The sequence below is a fragment of the Pseudophryne corroboree genome, chromosome 11, assembly GCF_028390025.1.
Source record: "Pseudophryne corroboree isolate aPseCor3 chromosome 11, aPseCor3.hap2, whole genome shotgun sequence".
Lineage (NCBI taxonomy): Eukaryota > Metazoa > Chordata > Amphibia > Anura > Myobatrachidae > Pseudophryne > Pseudophryne corroboree.
Genome location: NC_086454.1, coordinates 81,503,857 through 81,522,853, shown reverse-complemented (window position 1 = coordinate 81,522,853; position 18,997 = coordinate 81,503,857). Strand labels below are relative to the sequence as shown.

The 18,997-nt window shown below is 50.9% G+C and overlaps 1 long non-coding RNA gene across 4 annotated transcripts in view; it reads right to left on the bottom strand.

Annotated features, from left to right (window-relative positions):
- Nucleotides 1–18,997, bottom strand: part of LOC134968899 (uncharacterized) — a 155,507-nt gene that overhangs the window by 105,834 nt on the left and 30,676 nt on the right. The gene's annotated exons all lie outside the window — the stretch shown is intronic.

The following is an 18,997-nucleotide window of genomic DNA, read 5'->3' as shown; positions in this document are numbered from 1 at the left end:
TCGTAATGTGTAACAAGGGCACGCTGTCTGCCGTAATGTGTAACAAGGGCACGCTGTCTGCCATAATGTGTAACAAGGGGACGCTGTCTGCCATTATGTGTAAAAAGGGCACGCTGTCTGCCGTTATTTGTAAAAAGTGTACGCTGTCTGCCGCTATGTGTAACAAGGGCACGCTGTCTGCCGTTATGTGTAAAAAGGGGACGCTGTCTGCCGTTATGTGTAAAAAGTGCACGCTGTCTGCCGTTATGTGTAAAAAGGGCACGCTGTCTGCCGTAATGTGTAACAAGGGCACGCTGTCTGCCGTAATGTGTAACAAGGGCACGCTGTCTGCCGTAATGTGTAACAAGGGGACGCTGTCTGCCGTAATGTGTAACAAGGGCACGCTATCTGCCGTAATGTGTAACAAGGGCACGCTGTCTGCCGTAATGTGTAACAAGGGCACGCTGTCTGCCGTAATGTGTAACGAGGGCACGCTGTCTGCCGTAATGTGTAACGAGGGCACGCTGTCTGCCGTAATGTGTAACGAGGGCACGCTGTCTGCCATAAAGTGTAACGAGGGCACGCTGTCTGCCATAATGTGTAACAAGGGCACGCTGTCTGCCGTAATGTGTAAAAAGGGGACGCTGTCTGCCATTATGTGTAACAAGGGCACGCTGTCTGTCGTAATGTGTAACAAGGGCACGCTGTCTGCCGTAATGTGTAACAAGGGCACGCTGTCTGCCATAATGTGTAACAAGGGGACGCTGTCTGCCATTATGTGTAAAAAGGGCACGCCGTCTGCCGTTATGTGTAAAAAGTGTACGCTGTCTGCCGCTATGTTTAACAAGGGCACGCTGTCTGCCGTTATGTGAAAAAAGTATACGCTGTCTGCCGCTATGTGTAACAAGGGCACGCTGTCTGCCGTTATGTTTAAAAAGGGTACGCTGTCTGCCTCTATGTTTAACAAGGGCACGCTGTCTGCCGTTATTTGTAAAAAGTGTACGCTGTCTGCCGCTATGTGTAACAAGGGCACGCTGTCTGCCGTTATGTGTAAAAAGGGGACGCTGTCTGACGTTATGTGTAAAAAGTGCACGCTGTCTGCCGTTATGTGTAAAAAGGGCACGCTGTCTGCCGTAATGTGTAACAAGGGCACGCTGTCTGCCGTAATGTGTAACAAGGGCACGCTGTCTGCCGTAATGTGTAACAAGGGGACGCTGTCTGCCGTAATGTGTAACAAGGGCACGCTGTCTGCCGTAATGTGTAACAAGGGCACGCTGTCTGCCGTAATGTGTAACGAGGGCACGCTGTCTGCCGTAATGTGTAACGAGGGCACGCTGTCTGCCATAATGTGTAACAAGGGCACGCTGTCTGCCGTAATGTGTAAAAAGGGGACGCTGTCTGCCATTATGTGTAACAAAGGCACGCTGTCTGCCGTAATGTGTAACAAGGGCACGCTGTCTGCCGTAATGTGTAACAAGGGCACGCTGTCTGCCGTAATGTGTAACAAGGGGACGCTGTCTGCCATTATGTGTAAAAAGGGCACGCCGTCTGCCGTTATGTGTAAAAAGTGTACGCTGTCTGCCGCTATGTGTAACAAGGGCACGCTGTCTGCCGTTATGTGTAAAAAGGGTACGCTGTCTGCCGCTATGTTTAACAATGGCACGCTGTCTGCCGTTATTTGTAAAAAGTGTACGCTGTCTGCCGCTATGTGTAACAAGGGCACGCTGTCTGCCGTTATGTGTAAAAAGGGGACGCTGTCTGCCGTTATGTGTAAAAAGTGCACGCTGTCTGCCGTTATGTGTAAAAAGGGCACGCTGTCTGCCGTTATGTGTAAAAAAGGGGGACGCTGTCTGCCGTAATGTGTAAAAAGGGGACGCTGTCTGCTGTAATGTGTAAAAAGAGGAATCTGTCCGCCGCAAGGTGTAAAAGGGTCTCTACCTGGTGTAGTGGTGCTACTGTGCGGTGTAATTGGATTAATGGAGACTACTGTGCACCGTTTTATGAATTGGTATTATTTTGTGGCCACACCCCTTCCCCACGAAGCCACGCCACTATGTATTTTTGCGCGCGCCTACGGCGCGCACTGCCCCTGTTTTGCATGCAGGGGTGGGGCTCCGATGCCGTTTCTTGCACACAGTGCTAAAATGTCTAGTTACAGCACTGTTGCTAGGTATCCATTTCTCTGGCCCTGAGCAGGTCCCCCTCACCAGATCCTCTCCAGGGGTGAGGGGGTGGACTTGGATGGGATGGGGGGGGGGGGGGGGGGCAAGCCATTTTGTCGCACATGGGCCCACCGCTCGCTAGTTCCGCCACTGGCCCAGGTAATTTGTACCCTCTCCCCTTCTCTCTCGACGCCACTGGGGGTGGGTGGGTAGGGGGGTGTACGAGCTGCCAAATAAAAATGTTTTTGTTTGGCTGAGAGGGGGTATATATATACAAAGTTCCAGTAATCTGGGGGGCACTCTCCACAGATAAATAATCCAGTCTGTGTTTTCAGACTTTATCCAATGGCTTTATTTGGTCGACGTTTCGATTCTAATCAAGGCTAGTAGCCTTGTTAATATGCCACCTCTGGAGCTGTCTGGTTTTCTCTAGTGAGTATAACTTTGGGTCACTGGATAGGTATTGGTGAAGGCGTTTTTTCCTTTTCCTGTTACTGCTTGAATGCCACTGTGCTACAGTACACTTCTGTTCTGCGTGTATCGACTATATACGTACCACACCCTGTATATTGCATGATGTCAGATAGCATTTAGTCCTGTTTGGGGTGATGTTGTGTGTTGGGTCCGTGAGACTTTGTGTTCTTTTTGTTTTCTTTTGCCTTATTCCTGGCAGCTATCACTTGCTGTTAATTGGATTCTACAATTTGTGAAAAAGAAAGAGGCTTGTCTTGATAAAGATTCTTGTTTGAGAATCGAAACGTCGACCAAATAAAGCCATTGGATAAAGTCTGAAAACACGGACTGGATTATTTATCTGTGGAGAGGGCACCCCAGATTACTGGAACTTTTTATATTATTGCCGACCTACCCCCCAGGTGGAATCCGCTGGGTGAACCCCAAAAGTTGTTTGTTTATGGATGTGAGTGCAGGACGCACACGGATATATATGTATGTATACTTTGCCGGTATTCCGGTGGCGGTATAGTACCCCTTTCGGGATCCCGGCATCGGTATTGATGCAGCCGGGATCCCGACGGGCGGTATTTTCACCGCATACCATTATATCACACATTAAGGATCAGGAACACTATATAATGGAAAAAAAAATCTTACATTGTTTTTGTTTACAATATTTGCTATGTGCTAATCACCATTAATTTAATATTGTCTGTCAACTAAGATCATATACAATCATATACAATCATAATGGTTAAGCAGCAAAATAATTTGCATATATGTATATGTTCACTTCACAGAGCTTGAACTGAAAATGGGAGGGGGCTTAAAAACGGGTGTAGTATGGTATGCCGGCGGCCAGCATACCGGCGCCGGGATCCTGACCGCCGGCATACCGACAGCTGGGCGAGCGCAAATGAGCCCCATGCTGCGGGCACACTATTTATTCTCCCTCCAGGGGTTTCGTGGACCCCCAAGAAGGAGAATAGTTGTTGGTATGCCAGGTGTCGGGATTCCGGTGCTGGCATACTGAATACCACCCCTGAAAAACCATCGGATCAGTTTTAAGCTGTTTTTCAGTATTTTTGCAATATATAAGCATTTACTTGGATATGAATATACAGGTTGAGTATCCCATATCCAAAATGCTTGGTACCAGAGGTTGATATTGGATTTTTCCATATTTTGGAATAATTGCATACCATAATAAGATATCATGGTGATGGGACCCAAGTCTAAGCACAGAATGCATTTATCTTTCATATACACCTTATACACACAGCTTGAAGGTAATTTTAAACAATATTTTTTAAGAACTTTGTGCGTTAAACAAAGTTTGTGTACAGAGCCGGCCTTAGCTATAGGCAGGCTAGGCATTTGCCTAGGGCATCCAAGCATGTCTAGGGGCATCCAAGCATGTCCCTGCAGTATCTCATGCTGGGAGGGACAGTCTGAAAACTATCTGTTACTTTTCAAATGTATTCAATCAGTACTTGTATACACCTCTGTTTACATTTGCAAATAGAATGCACACTGTCCCTTAAAGTTCCTCATGCTGGGAGGGACAGTCTGCAAACTAACTGTTACATTCTAAATGTATTCAATCAGTACTTGTATACACTGCTGTTTACATTTTTAAAATAGAATTGACACTGTCCCTTTAAGTCTGACATGCTTGAATGCCCCTGACTTGTGAGAGACAGCAGAAGCCTGGTAACTGCAATTCCTGGACATGTGACATTTTCACTGACTATATAAGGTTATTACTGGATGGCTCCTTATGTTACCACATGTGTATTTTGGAAGACTGCTTCAAATAAATCTGACATCACCTATACTGCTTGTGCACATGGGCGAGGGGAACCCTGCCATCCTGTGTGTGTCCCTTATCCCTGTGCAAACCCCATGTGTCTGCAGGGACCAGGGCCGGCTCCAGGCATGTTCAAATAGAGCGGCCGCGCAGGGCGCCACCCTTAATGGGCGCCGCGCGCTGGCGCCGCCATATTCGAACCTGAAGCCGGCCCTGTGCAGCATTGGCCTTGACCTCTTGTATGCGCGCTGAGCGGCGCCGGTGTCTAACGTCAGATGCCAGCGCCACGCAGCGCACATAGCGCACACAAGCGCTTTGGAGGCCGCCCATCCGCACCCGGACCTGCACCCGCCCGCACCCGCAGACAGCAGTACTCCTCCCTCTCCCAGCGCCACAGGTATTTTGGGGGGGGGGGCATTTATGGATGGCACTGTGTGGGGGCATGGCACTGTGTGGGATCATATCTGCACTGTGGGGGCATTTATCTGGCACTGTGGGGGCGTTTATCTGGCACTGTGGGGGCATTTATGTATCTGGCACTGTGGGGGCATATCTGGCACTGTGGGGGCATATCTGGCACTGTAGGGGCATTTATGTATCTGGCACTGTGGGGGCATTTATCTGGCACTGTGGGGGCATTTATCTGGCACTGTGGGGGCACATCTGGCACTGTGGGGGCATTTCTGTATCTGGCACTGTAGGGGCATGTATGTATCTAGAACTTTGGGGACATATCTGGCACTGTGTTGCCATTTATGTATCTGGCACTGCTGGGGGGCATGTTATGTGTAGCTGGCACGGCTGGGGAGCATATCATGTAGTGTTCCCGCTAGGCGTCTGTGGCTAGGCAATGTGTCTAACGTGCTCTGCCTGGCGCAAAGTGTCTAACGTGCTCTGCCTGGCGCAAAGTATCTAACGTGCTCTGCCTGGCGCAAAGTGTCTAGGAGGTTCTACCTGGTGCAGTGTGTATTAACTGCACTACAGTGTGGTGTAATGCTAATTGCCACTATTATGTGGCCACGCACCTTCCCCATGAAGCAACGCTCCATGCTTTACTATGTAGGTAGATGAGCACCAAGCATTACAGTATGTACATCATTTTGCCCTCCTAACTAAAAAATGTACCCTCCCTGTGATCAGCACCCTGCCCTAAAAAGTGAACACTATCATGCTATCACTATCACTGCTGGGGGGCATATTCTGTGTAGCTGGCACTGCTGGAGGGCATGTCATGTGTAGCTGGCACTGCTGGGGGGCATATCATGTCTATCTGGCACTGCACATTATGTGTATCTGACACTATATTGGAGACAGTGTGTGTAAGGAACACTACTGTGGCTGTTATGTGTAAGGCTTCTAATTGTATGCGTAGAGGGTGTGTGAAAATATATTTATTTATAGTCTAATAATATGAAGTTATGAGGCCACGCCCACTTTCCCAGAAGCCACGCCCACTTTTCCTGGAGCGCACATAGGGGTTGCGGGGGGGCGCTTTTACATGTTCTCGCTCGGGGTAGTAGTAGGCAGTGCCGTTTCTTGCGGCAGGCGAGCCGTGCAACCGCACGGGGCGCCCGCCGCGGCACTTCCTGAGCACTTTCAAACCCCCCTCCCCTCTCCTCCTGAGTGCCCAGCTCAGGGGCGGGGTTTCGCGGAATGACGCGTTTGCGTTGTGACGTCACGACGCAATCGCGTCATTCCGCGAAACCCCGCCCCCCGAGCTGGGCACTCGGGAGGAGGGAGAAGGGGGAGCCAAGCCGGCCAGCGCTGCGCAGACGAGGGAGAGGCGGCTGAAGAGCGGGAAGAACCGCTTCAAAATGTAAGTCAGCCCCTCTCCCTCTCTCTCTCTCCCTCCCCCCCACCACCACCTGCCGTACTGTGTAAAATGGGGACACCTGTCTGCTGGAATGTGTAAAGTGGGGACACTTGTCTGCCGGAATGTGTAAAATGGGGACGCTTGTCTGCCGGAATGTGTAAAATGGGGACGCTTGCCTGCCGGAATGTGTAAAATGGGGACACCTGTCTGCCGGAATGTGTAAAATGGGGACACTTGCCTGCCGTAATATGTAAAATGGGGACTCTTGTCTGCCGGAATGTGTAAAATGGGGACACTTGCCTGCCGGAATGTGTAAAATGGGGACACTTGCCTGCCGTAATATGTAAAATGGGGACTCTTGTCTGCCGGAATGTGTAAAATGGGGACACCTGTCTGCCGGAATGTGTAAAATGGGGACACTTGCCTGTTGTACTATGTAAAATGGGGGCACGTGCCTGCCGCAATGTGTAAAATGGGGACACTTTCCTGCCATAATGTGTAAAATGGGGGCACGTGCCTGCCGCAATGTGTAAAATGGGGACACTTGCCTGCCGTAATGTGTAAAATGGGCTCACTTGCCTGCCATGCTGTGTAAAATGGGGACACGTGCCTGCCGCAATGTGTAAAATGGGGACACTTGCCTGTTGTACTGTGTAAAATGGGCTCACTTGCCTGCCATGCTGTGTAAAATGGAGGCACGTGCCTGCCGCAATGTGTAAAATGGGGACACTTTCCTGCCGCAATGTGTAAAATGGGGGCACGTGCCTGCCGCAATGTGTAAAATGGGGACACTTGCCTACCGTGCTGTGTAAAATGGGGACACTTGCCTGCCGGAATGTGTAAAATGGGGACACTTGCCTGCCGTAATATGTAAAATGGGGACTCTTGTCTGCCGGAATGTGTAAAATGGGGACACCTGTCTGCCGGAATGTGTAAAATGGGGACACTTGCCTGTTGTACTATGTAAAATGGGGGCACGTGCCTGCCGCAATGTGTAAAATGGGGACACTTTCCTGCCGTAATGTGTAAAATGGGCTCACTTGCCTGCCATGCTGTGTAAAATGGGGACACTTGCCTGCCGTAATGTGTAAAATGGGCTCACTTGCCTGCCACGCTGTGTAAAATGGGGACACTTGCCTGCCGTAATGTGTAAAATGGGCTCACTTGCCTGCCATGCTGTGTAAAATGGGGGCACGTGCCTGCCGCAATGTGTAAAATGGGGACACTTGCCTACCGTGCTGTGTAAAATGGGGACACTTGCCTGCTGTAATGTGTAAAATGAGGACTTTTTTTTTAATTTATCCTGTGGTGGCCGTGATGATGAGATCAGATGAGGCCACGCCCACCTTAACAAAGCCACACCCATTTTGACGAGGTCACGCCCCCTTGCCGGGGCTCGCATACTTTTCCTCTTTATATTAATGGGGGGGGGGGGGGCGCATTTTTTGTTATGTTAATTGGGGGGGGGGCGCGCATTTTTAAATCTCGCACTGGGAGCCAAATTGGCTAGAAACGGCCCTGCTAGTAGGCCTGGAGCCGGCCCTGGCAGGGAAATAACATGGGCAGTGTTCTCCCCACACTTTATTTCCTAGCCAGTACATGCCGTAAAATTCCCCTGCCATCCAGTACTGTAACGTGGTCAGTAAGTTGCATTGCGCTGTTTCTATATGAAACATCAATTCAGTGTGACTTTCGGACACATCAGACTGGGCATGCAGTTGCCGGGAGTAACAGACACCAGCAAACACACTGAACAGTGAAGAGAATGGACAGTTGCTACATGTTTGATAATGGTCTTTTTGTATAATCAGCAAGTGTGGCAGTATCTGGACATTGCTGCTATCTGTTTCCAACGAGCAGGCGAAAATAAAGGGTGAGGCTTGCAAAGGATGGCATACCCTGTGAGGTCACATCCCTTATATGGGTGCCCCTTTTACGGGTGCGAGCGCAAGCACGCACCCACCCATCCTGCCACCCCCATCTCACAAAAACGCAGTCATAAGTTGTATAAAAAAAAGCTACTAGCATTATATGTGTCAGGTGCATTATTGTGTGGAATTATGTGTATTATGGTCATTACTAATGTGGGGCATATGTGTAAGGTGCATTACTATGTGGCATTATGTGTATTATAAGCATTACTGTGTGGCATTATGCAGGGTTGAACTGTCCCACAGGTTAACCACCCGGTGGGCCCCACTGCCCAAAAGTTGCTGGGTCAGATGCAGAACTAGCGGCGGTGCTAGAGGGCACCAGACAAAATTTTGCCTAGGACATCAAATTGGCTAGGGCCGGCTCTGTTTGTGTACATATACACAATTAATTTATGTTTCATGTACACCTTATACACACAGGCTGAAGGTCATTTAATACAATTTTTTTTTAACAACTTTGTGTATTAAACAAAGTTTGTGTACATTGAGCCATCAGAATACAAATGTTTCACTATCTCAGTCTCACTAAAAAAATTCTGTATTTCGGAATATTTGGATATGGGATACTCAACCTGTATATATATTTTTCTGTTACTTTTTGTATGATCATTTGTTTATAAATTGTCTTTTTCAAAAGCCTTGAAACATTTAGTCTGTCTGAGCAGAGCCAACTCTCTGTTCAAAGCTACTGTAAATACATGCTTGCAGATTGTAGAGAAACTTCATGGAGAGTGCAAATTCAGTATGTCATACCGTCTCATACCGACACACTTCGAGCACTGCCACCACTTCTACATTTTCCACACCCCAACTTTTACATTTCCAATCAGGTTTTAGATATAATTTATCTAGCACCAGCTATAAAATCATAGTTAGAAGCTGATTAGCTGCTATGAACAACTTTTCCACTTTTTCTCTTTAGAAGATTTGAAACATCTCACCCTTAATAAGATTCTGTCTTTGTGTTCTTAGCCTAGTATAAGTGCTATATAACTGTAATACAGGTTAATATTTGACTAATGATAACTCTGTTTGATAGAAATGTATATGTTGTTTCTCCTTTAACATATGCCACACCCCTGTGAGCCCCCAAGTCCAACAGTATGTGAATTAGCAGTGGCTTCCCACTGGAAGTGCTTTCTGCTAATCACACGTCAGGCAGGCAGTCCCAGGGGTAGTCCAGACTGTTATTAGCATAAGGCACTTTCAGTGGGTGGTAACCATTGTTATGACAATAGCTTCATTCGGCTTCTAGAGACTGCATCTGCTGTAGCCCCTACCTGCTGCTGTTTTTCTGCAAAGGCAACTATTTTGTTTTCTGCATTTTTAGCGCATTCGCTATGGATAGGGACCATGTGCCACCGCAACTGAAGAATTGGATTTCAGCCCAGAGGCAGCCTCCTGGTTGTGAAAAGGTAGGAGCCGCCGTTGGATGTTATCAAAGCATCCTGTAAGAGTTCAGCTCATGACACAAACCTGGTGGTCGCAGAGGCGGAACTACCAGCAGTGCAGACAGTGCAATGCACCAAGGCCCGCGGCTATCAAGGGGCCCACAGTCGGCCCCTGGCATCTGCACTGCAGTACTAATAATGAGTCATAATGACTCATTACAGTATGTCACGGCAGGCCATGGGCCCTAAAGAAGGAGGGTGTGATCAGGCTGGAGAAGAGAAGGAGGACCGCGAGCACTCCACTTCCCTCCCCTCCTCTGCTCCTCTCTACAGTCTACATTGTATCTGACCTGATGTCCCCCAGCGTAACCCCTCCCCCCCCCCCCCCCCCCCCCCCCCGAAAAAAAGAGGCCCAGCGACAGGGGGATGTAATCTGCCCTCCAGATCTCCTCCCCTCATTTTTTTCCCTCTGGTTTCATTGGCCAAGTACCGCAATGCCACAATTACAGCATCTGCCTCTGCCCAGCCTGTCCTCCTCATTCCGTGCAGGCGTTGTGCGTTGTCCTATCTTCCCTACCCGAATCCCGCCCCCTACCTCTCTTCTTTGGACATCCCGTACTTTTCCCCTTCTTCCTGCCCCCCTACCATGTCCCCGCCCCCCTCCTTCTCTGTTCAACCTGTACGCCTTCCCTGCAGGCGATGAGTGAACTCTCCTCTCCATGCCCTCTTCCCGAGTCCCCCCCCCCCCACCCACCCACTCTCCTGCACTGCACATCCTGCCTGTCTTCCCCTGCAGGCTTTATTAGGTCACATCTCTCTTTGCCTCGTTCCCGTGTCCCCGACCTTTTCCTGAGGCCCCGCCTCCTCCTGCTCTGTATGGCCTGTACTGTCTAGTTCCCCCCGGGTCCTGTATGCTGCAGCCACAGTGTGTGTGTATGAGGGAACACAGAGCCTCCATCAAACAGAGGTAAGTACCTGAAGAGGGTTGTAAACTTATTTATGTTACGTGGTTGAGGTGGAGGGTGTATTCTTAATTACTTGGGGGGGGGGGGGGGGGGGGGGGAGTGGGAGTGGGTTTAGGGATATAGTAATCTATCGGGGGGTTTATACGTATATTATCTGGGGAGTAGGATGGGTTGTAATGTAATGTATATGGATGATTGTATACTTGGTAGGGGACGTAGGTTGGAGGTGTACTAATTTATTGTAGAGGATTGTAGACTGATATATTTTTAGGGGGAAAGGAGAGAGTTAAGGGGTGTAGTATTGTATTATTGTAATAATATTTTGTGCAGCAGGTATATTAATATACTAAGGTTGTATAATATGTTCTATTCGTATATAATGAAGCTATTTGGTAAGTGTGTGTGTAAAGTGGGGGGAGGGAGGTAGTAATGTCACATGGGAGACTGATGTAGGGAGGGGGCCGAAGCATAATTATGCACCTGGGCCCACCACTCACTAGTTCTGCCACTGGGTGGTGGCATAATGTTAGAAGTAATGGTGAGCATGTGATATCAACCAAGGGCGTAAGTTCATACCAGGCACCCAGAGGCAAAATATATGGGGTTGTTCCCCCCATGCATGCGCAGTAGCACAGCTGCGGGATCAAGGAAGAAGAAATGTGCCAGTTATTCTGACAGTTGTGGATAATCTCCACCCACAGTTCTCCTCAGCCTCATCCCACCTTGTGTCTCTCCAGCCTTACTGCCCTGTGTTTCTGCAGCTCCAGACCCTTTCGGTCTCTCCGGACACCCCCCCCCCATGTGTCTCCTGCTCCTGCCAGCCCCCTTCTATCTCTCCAGCCCTCCAGTATCTGTCCAACCCCAGCCAGAATCATTCTGTCTTTTCAGCCCCCAGTATCTGTCCAGCAAGACCCCTTCTGGCTTTCCAGTCTCCCAGTGTCTCTCCAGTCAAATCACTCCTACTCTCCAGTCTTCCAGTGTATCTACAGCTCCAGCCAGCCCTTTTTGTCTCTCCAGTCCTCCTGTGTCTCTCCAGCCAGATCCCTTCTACTCTCCAGCCCTCAAATGTATCTACAGCTCCATCCAGCCCCTTCTGACTCTCCATCCCCCAGGTGTCTGTCCAGTTCCAGTCAGCCCTCTTCTGTCTCCCCAGCCCTCCAGTGTTTCTCCAGCCAGTTTCCTTCTGTCTCTCCAGCCCCCCAGTGTTTCTCCAGCCAGCTCCTTTCTGTCTCTCCAGGCCCCCAGTGTTTTTCCAGACAGTTCCCTCCTGTCTCTCCAGCCCCCCAGTGTTTCTCCAGACAGTTCCCTCCTGTCTCTCCAGCCCCCAGTGTTTCTCCAGCCAGCTCCTTTCTGTCTCTCCAGCCCTCCAGTGTTTTTCCAGACAGTTCCCTCCTGTCTCTCCAGCCCCCCAGTGTTTCTCCAGCCAGTTTCCTTCTGTCTCTCCAGGCCCCCAGTGTTTCTCCAGCCAGCTCCTTTCTGTCTCTCCAGCCCTCCAGTGTTTTTCCAGACAGTTCCCTCCTGTCTCTCCAGCCCCCCAGTGTTTCTCCAGCCAGTTTCCTTCTGTCTCTCCAGGCCCCCAGTGTTTCTCCAGCCAGCTCCTTTCTGTCTCTCTAGCCCTCCAGTGTTTTTCCAGACAGTTCTCTCCTGTCTCTCCAGCCCCCCAGTGTTTCTCCAGACAGTTTCCTTCTGTCTCTCCAGGCCCCCAGTGTTTCTCCAGCCAGCTCCTTTCTGTCTCTCCAGCCCTCCAGTGTTTTTCCAGACAGTTCCCTCCTGTCTCTCCAGGCCCCCAGTGTTTCTCCAGCCAGCTTCTTTCTGTCTCTCCAGCCCCCCGTGTCTCTCCAGGCCCCCAGTGTTATTCCAGACAGTTCCCTCCTGTCTCTCCAGCCCCCAGTGTTTTTCCAGCCAGCTCCTTTCTGTCTCTCCAGCACCCCAGAGTTTCTCCAGACAGTTCCCTCCTGTCTCTCCAGCCCCCAGTGTTTCTCCAGCCAGCTCCTTTCTGTCTCTCCAGTCCCCAGTGTTTCTCCAGCCAGCTCCTTTCTGTCTCTCCAGCCCCCCAGTGTTTCTCCAGACAGTTCCCTCCTGTCTCTCCAGCCCCTAGTGGTTCTCCAGCCAGCTCCTTTCTGTCTCTCCAGCCCCCCAGTGTTTCTCCAGACAGTTCCCTCCTGTCTCTCCAGCCCCCAGTGGTTCTCCAGCCAGCTCCTTTCTGTCTCTCTAGCCCCCCAGTGTTTCTCCAGACAGTTCCCTCCTGTCTCTCCAGCCCCCAGTGTTTCTCCAGCCAGCTCCTTTCTGTCTCTCTGTTTGGTTAGCCTTGGGTTAACCCTTTATCACGCATCACAAAGAATCAGGTGTGTGCTGTTGTGACAGGATCCTATAACTGTTTATTGGGCATGCCACCCAACAATGTAGAAAAAACAATGGCCGGGTTTTGAGAAGACTTCATGTGACATTGTTGTGCAAGTCTTTTAGCTAAAGCATGGGGGGTCCTATGTATATTCGTCATGCTATAATTTCTGCAGTACAAGTCATATAGAATTCCTTTTACTTATCCACTTCTCACTCCTCCCGCAGACAAAGAGGAAAATCCGATTTCATGCTGAAACACATTAGGTTTCCCCTCTGCTGCTGCTGTCAGTCTGACAGAGCATCTGTCCCTTCCTATGTCGGCACAAGTCTCAGTAGGTGGCTACCGCAGGAATATGTTCACTATTAAAGGGAGCACACTTCAGCTGATCTCTTTGTTTGTGTGATGGGCAAGAAATGAATATAAAAATAACTCTATGGGTAAAGACATTGGGGGTCATTCCGAGGTGATCGCTAGCTGCTTTCGTTCGCTGCGCAGCAATCAGGCAAAAAAAACGGCACTTCTACGCATGCATATGCGGCGCAATGCACACACGTGTCGTACTATTACAATGAACGATGTAGTTTTCACACAAGGTCTAACGAAGCTTTTCAGTCGCACTGCTGGCCGCAGAGTGATTAACAGGAAGAGGGCGTTTCTGAGTGGCAACTGACCGTTTTCAGGGAGTATTCGAAAAAAACGCAGGCGTGCCAGGAAAAATGCAGGCGTGGCTGGACGAACGCAGGGCGTGTTTGTGATGTCAAAACAGGAACTTAATAGTCTGAAGTGATCGCAAGCGCTGAGTAGGTCTGAAGCTACTCAGAAACTGCACAAAATTATTTTGTAGCCGCTCTGCGATCCTTTCGTTCGCACTTCTGCTAAGCCAAAATACACTCCCAGTGGGAGGCGGCAAAGCGTTTGCACGGCTGCTAAAAACTGCTAGCGAAGCGAACAACTCGGAATGACCACCTTTGTTGCTGGACAGTATGGGTGGGTGTGAACATTTTTCACTGTGTAAATTTTGACTACGACCCGTATTCTGTACTTGTATGCCTGTATCTTATTTATATATTACTGTCTTTGGGTGTTGCTGTTTTTTTTATCTCAGTTGTTTTGCGGTTGTCTTGGTGATGGTCGCACAGTGGTGATGTCATCTAATTGATTATTCTCTGGTTTTTAATTGCTTTACTCATAGTGATCTCTGGGCTATAAGGTAGTTGAATGTTTCTTTGTATCTTTTCTTTCACAACAGTATGTACTGTCTTAAGTACTTTGTTGTTTAATGTAATAGTATAAGGAGCTGCTATCCTATAGTATGATTATAATTATTTGCTGTATGTCTAATATACTCTATATGGCATCACAAGGTGTTCACAGCGCATTACAAAGTACATATAAAGGAGCAAAACCAGAGAGAATAAAGGGGACTTACAGTATAAAACATTGCAGGACATGGACAAGGTTTATAAACATTGCTGCATCAGCAGTCATAGGGGCAGTTGTACTAAGCCTTGGATGGAGATAAAGTACCAGTCAATCAGCTCCTGACTGCCATGTTACAGACTGTGTATGAAAAATGACAGGAGCTGATTGATTAGGAGATTATCTGTCTTCACTTTATCACTCTCCATTTTATCTCTCCATTTTATCACTTTCCAAAGCTTAATACATCTGTCCCATGCAGTAGCGGCTCTTGCCACGGGCAAGCAGTACTTTTGCCCGGGGCGCCGCTGTCCCAGTGCACCACCGCCGTGGCAAGAGCCGCTACTAACTAGGATGGCGGCGACGGTGGGTTTGAAAAGGTCCTCTCCGCGAAGGGAATCTAGACGCACAGTGAGGTAGCGTCTAGATTCCCTTCGCGGAGAGGACCTTTCTGTGCAGCGCTATGGGAGAGACGTCATGACGTCTCTCCCATAGCGCAGAGGAGCGGCGCCGGAGACAGAGTGCAGTGATCGGGAGCAGGAACAGGGCTGGTAAGTATTTTTTTTTTTTTTTACTAGGTGCACAGCTACTTTTGGCATACTAAGGGGGGCACAACTACTAGGGCCACAACTAATGGGGGCACAACTACTGCGGCCACAACTAATGGGGGCACAGCTGCAGGGGGCACACTAAGGGGGGCACAACTACTGGGGCCACAACTAATGGGGGCACACTAAGGGGGGCACAACTACTGGGGCCACAACTAATGGGGGCACAGCTGCAGTGGGCACAACTACTGGGGGCACAACTACTGGGGGCACAACTAATGGGGGGCACAGCTGCAGGGAGCACACTAAGGGGGGCACAACTAATGGGGGCACAACTACTGGGGCCACAACTAATGGGGGCACAGCTGCAGGGGGCACACTAAGGGGGGCACAACTACTGGGGCCACAACTAATGGGGGCACAGCTGCAGGGGGCACACTAAGGGGGGCACAACTACTAGGGCCACAACTAATGGGGGCACAGCTGCAGGGGGCACAACTACTTGGGCCACAACTAATGGGGGCACGACTACTGGGACCACAACTAATGGGGGCACAGCTGCAGGGGGCATAACAGCTACTGGGGGCACAGCTGCAGGGGGCATAACAGCTACTGGGGGCACAGCTGCAGGGGGCACAACAGCTGCAGGGGGCATAACAGCTACTGGGGGCACAGCTGCAGGGGGCATAACAGCTACTGGGGGCACAGCTGCAGGGGGCACAACAGCTGCAGGGGGCATAACAGCTACTGGGGGCACAGCTGCAGGGGGCACAACAGCTGCAGGGGGCATAACAGCTACTGGGGGCACAGCTGCATGGTGCATAACAGCTACTGTGGGCACAGCTCTACAGGGTGCACAACGCTACAGGGGGCAAAACTACAGGGAGCAAACCTGACCACGCCCCTTTCCTATGAAGCCACGCCCCCATTATTTTGCGCGCGCTTTCGGTGCGCACTAACCTTATTTCACCATCTCGGGGGGAGGGGGCGCCAAAGGAAACTTTCGCCCTGGGCGCCACAAGTTCTAGAACCAGCCCTGGTCCCATGATACCCAAATAAGCAGCAGTGGCTGAACCCAAAGCTTTGGTACTGTAGTTGGCAGTGGAGAGGGGATGATGGTGTAAGTGAGTGAAGGAAAGCAGATAAGCAGTAATGGAATACCTGGAACCCAAACCACTGTTAAATAGTCAATGTATACAAGGGGCATGCTACTGTGTTCTGCGCTGTACTCTGCTGGTTAGATTGGTTGTGCTGTGTCCATCTAAAGTGGCTCTGTGTTCACAAGCAGCACTACAGTGAGTATTGTCATTGTCAGTTAAAAAAAATAATAAAAAAGTAAGAAAATTTGATTATTTTAAGTTTGCACAACATGTGTGCGCTGTACACTTGTGTGTTTATTATTCAGGTACATAACAAAATAAAAGCCCTTTGAATTGCCGCAGTGTGAGTTGAGCTGCCAAGTGAAAAATATATTGTTTGTACTGTTTGGTGCACTTTACCCTAATGCACATTCTTCAAAGCCGTGTGACTTGATGCAGTTTGATCCGAGCTGCGAGTTAAAAAATAATTATATATATATATATATATATATATCTTATATAATAGCCCAGATCTGTGACTTTGTGCTTCATTTGCTAACGCTGGGCGGAGTCACAACACTGGGCGGAGTTAGTCAAATGAGTCACAGATCTGGGCAAATCTATAGGAGACTAGGAGCAGAAGCAGATGGTATGGGAATGGCACAGGCAGGGGTGCATACCTCCCAGCTTTCCTCAGGCAGACAGGGGTGCATACCTCCCAGCTTTCCTCAGGCAGAAGGAGGGCACACACACACACACACACACACACACACACACACACACACACACACACACACACACACACACTCTCTCTCTCGGCAAAAAGGGGGCGTGGTCAACGAAAAGGGGGCGTGGCTTCACGGGAGGGCCCCCGTTTTCGTCAGTGAGGGGTCATGCCCAGCGCTCTGTGAGCTGCTGGCATGCCCCCAGGGGCTGATTATGAGTCCGGGGGGCCCAGGGCACTTGAGACAGGGGAGCCATATCTCATGGCTGTGTCTGCTGTGGGTCTGGGGGCGTGGCCTAATCGCGGACGCGTGGCCATGCCCCCTTATTCAAATTCCTGGATTTTTTTTTTGTATGGAATTTTGGCCCCTCAGCTAAGGCTAAATCCAGAGGGGGTGGTTGCTCCCCCCTACACACCCGCACAGGCAGAAGAAAGCAGGGAGACTGCTGCCTCCCTGTAACACCAGAGACCTGCCAATATGCAGCAGCGTGTGCTGACTGTAGCACAATGCTGCCGCTGTTACTGGCAGGACGGGGGAGCTTCTGAGCTGGGACAGAGCTACTCCAGCCGGGGGGTCCCCTAAAACTGTGGGGCCCATGGTACGTACCCCCTGCCCCCCCCCCCCCCTATATCGGTCTCTGCTGCCGGAACCCCGGGACAGTTGGGAGGTATGGGGGTGTGTGATGGGGTATGCCGGACAGACAGACGGGCACCGGCTCACTGTGTGCTTGACCCCCCACATCAGCATACTCAGCAGGGGCTCTCTGGCGCGGAGGAGCATCACTTTCTAGCACACTCCACGCTTCTTAGCTGCAGTTTTGTGGGGCACCTGCTGCTGTGCAGGTACCGTACTTTAGCCAGTGGGTAGCGCTGCAGAAGTCCGAGCTGCTTGCAGGCTCCGACCCCCTCCTCCCTCCAACCGCAGCGTCTCCTGGCAGCTAACCAGTCACTCCCAGTCTCCCCTTACCACAGTGCCCAACAGCCGCGAGGTCCGCGCCACGTGCATGCTATGACCCCCTCCTCCCTCCAGTCGCAGTGTCTTCTGGGGGCTAACCAGTCACTCCCAGTCTCCCTTTACCACAGTGCCCAACAGCCGCGAGGTCCGCGCCGCGTGCATGCTATGACATCCTCCTCCCTCCAGCCGCAGCGTCTCCTGGGAGCTAACCAGTCACTCCCAGTCTCCCTTTACCACAGTGCCCAACAGCCGCGAGGTCCGCGCCACGTGCATGCTATGACCCCCTCCTCCCTCCAGTCGCAGTGTCTTCTGGGGGCTAACCAGTCACTCCCAGTCTCCCCTTACCACAGTGCCCGGCAGCTGCGCGAGGTCTGCAGTGTGACTGAGGAGGGGGGGAGGGATGCTGACGGGCAGAGGAAGCAGGACTCCAGCCTGAGAGAGTCAGCCATGCCAAGTCTCCACCAGCAGCAGATCCCAACAGGTTGGAGTGGAACAGCAGCAGCCAGCAGCAGTGACTCCGGTAAGACACATCTGTCTGTCACCACTGTTTTGTCTCTTATACCAATCTCTCCCGTGCCCTGTGTTCTGTCATGTCCCTGTCACCCCTGGCCTTGCCCTGTCACCCTTATCATGGCCCTTTCACCCCTATGCTGGCCCTGTTACCCCTATCCTGGCTCTGTCACCCCTGTTCTGACCCTGTCACTCCTGTCCTGGCCCTGTTACTGCATGCCCTCCAACTACCTTTTTGGCAGGTACAGTACCGCAGCGCCTCCAGACCCCTCCTCAATGCACCATACCTCCGCACCTTCCCCTCCACCACATGCGGCACTCCACCCCTCCCCCACACGCTGTGCCTCCAGAACCCCTACATCACCCGTGGCTCCCACTCCCCCACCACCCACAGCACCTCCAGACCCCCTCCACCATCCACCCCCCATATATGTCTTCCCCCACACCTGCCCCCTCCACCCTCAGCATCTGCAGACACCCTCCTCCATCTGCGGTCCCCCCCCCTCACCCACCCCTCCCCCACCCATGGCACTCCCGCACCTACCCCTCCACCACCTGCAGCGCCTCCAGACCCCCTTCCCCATCCGCCGCACCACCCGTACCTGCCCCTCCCCTACCCACGGCGCCTCCAGACCCCCTACTGTTCACGCCGTCGCAAGGGGCTGTGCCTCCTTCACCATCGCACGCCCTTTCATTGTGCAATATTTAACCACTAACAAAGGAATGCAGGTAATACTCCATATAATACAAATATTGAACCCCAGAAAGGCATGCAAGGGTTAAGGGGGCGTAGCCCCTTGCGACGGTGTGAAGAGCGCCCGTAGGGCGCGATGAAGCACCTAGTATATATATATATATATACAAACAGAAAGTTCAGCACTCACCATAGCAAGCTCACTTATCCTAAC